The sequence below is a fragment of the Nerophis ophidion genome, unplaced genomic scaffold (genome assembly GCF_033978795.1).
Source record: "Nerophis ophidion isolate RoL-2023_Sa unplaced genomic scaffold, RoL_Noph_v1.0 HiC_scaffold_276, whole genome shotgun sequence".
NCBI classification, from domain to species: domain Eukaryota; kingdom Metazoa; phylum Chordata; class Actinopteri; order Syngnathiformes; family Syngnathidae; genus Nerophis; species Nerophis ophidion.
Window position 1 is genome coordinate 38,274 of NW_026907198.1, and position 1,727 is coordinate 40,000.

Here is a 1,727-nt window from a genome sequence, read left to right on the forward strand (position 1 = left end):
ACATGGACACTATTCGCAGCTTCTTTTTTTTTTGGCACTGACTTCCAGCTAAGGGTGCAGCGGCGGCGGAAGTCCACCGGAGGGCTCCAAATCCCCGCTTTCCTTTTTAGGCTTAAAGTTGCCTTTCCCTCTTTAGAGCCTTGGGCAAATGTACAGCTATATTTTGTGCTGACTTCCAGCAAAAAGAGGGACATATTTTGAAATCCCCACCCGGGGGGGAGATCCACGGCAAGCCGGCCTTCTTAAAGGGACAGGCACCCCCCTCCCGGAACACCTGCTTCGCTCCTCGGCGTCACCGAAATCCCACAAAATGACTCAAAATAGGGCCCCAAATGACATCACTCGGCCCGGTTGTTTAGGTCTCACTCTGGGGCTTCTATGACCCTGGAGGGCATGGTACAGCAAAAGTGGACACTTTGAAAAAAATCCCGACTTTTAAAAGTTGACACTTAGAAAAAATCCCGACTTTTAAAAGTTGACACTTAGAAAAAATCCCGACTTTTAAAAGTTGACACTTAGAAAAAATCCCGACTTTATTTTGGAAGGGTTGGTACGCGAAAAGTTGACACTTAGAAAAAATCCCGACTTTGTTTTGGAAGTGTTGGTACTCCAAAAGTTGACACTTAGAAAAAATCCCGACTTTGTTTTGGAAGGGTTGGTACTCCAAAAGTTGACACTTAGAAAAAATCCCGACTTTGTTTTGGAAGGGTTGGTACTCCAAAAGTTGACACTTAGAAAAAATCCCGACTTTGACACTTAGAAAAATTCCAGCTTTTTTTCCCTCTGACTTCCATCAAATAGAGGGACTTTTTTCATGTTTCTTAGCCGGGTGTCGATCCAAGGCGGGCGGGCCTTCTGGAAGCGACACCCTCCTTGACACTTTGTCATATTTTCAGCTTTTTTGTGCTGACTTCCATTCAATAGAGGGACTTTTTTCATGTTTCTTAACCGGAATGTGATCCAAGGCGGGTGGGCCTTCTGGAATGGACACCCGCCTGGACACTTAGGGTTAGGGTTAGGGTTGGGATTAGGGTTAGGGTTAGCGGGGCGTTCTTGAAGGGACTCCCTCCGGAACACCTTGTCATATTTCCAGCTTTTTTCCTCTGACTTCCATCAAATAGAGGGACTACTTTTGACTTATCGACCCGGCTGGTGATCCAAGGCCGGGGGGCCTCCTGGAAGGGACCCCCGCCTGGACACCTAGGGTTAGGGTTAGGGTTAGGGTTGGGATTAGGGTTAGGGTTAGGGTTAGGGTTAGCCAGCTTTTTGTTGCTGACGGCGGGTGGGCCTTCTGGAAGCGACACCCTCCTAGATACTCTGTCATATTTGCAGCTTTTTGTTGCTGACTTCCATTAAATAGAGGGACTTTTTTCATTTTTCTTAACCGGGTGGTGATCCAAGGCGGGTGGGCCTTCTGGAAGCGACACCCTCCTTGACACTTAGAAAAAATCCAGCTTTTTGTTGCTGACTTCCATTAAATAGAGGGACTTTTTTCATTTTTCTTAACCGGGTGTCGATCCAAGGCGGGTGGGCCTTCTGTAAGCGACACCCTCCTTGACACTTAGAAAAATTCCAGCTTTTTGTTGCTGACTACCATCACATAGAGGGACTTTTTTCATTTTTCTTAACCGGGTGTCGATCCAAGGCGGGTGGGCCTTCTGTAAGCGACACCCTCCTTGACACTTAGAAAAATTCCAGCTTTTTGTTGCTGACTTCCATTAACTAGA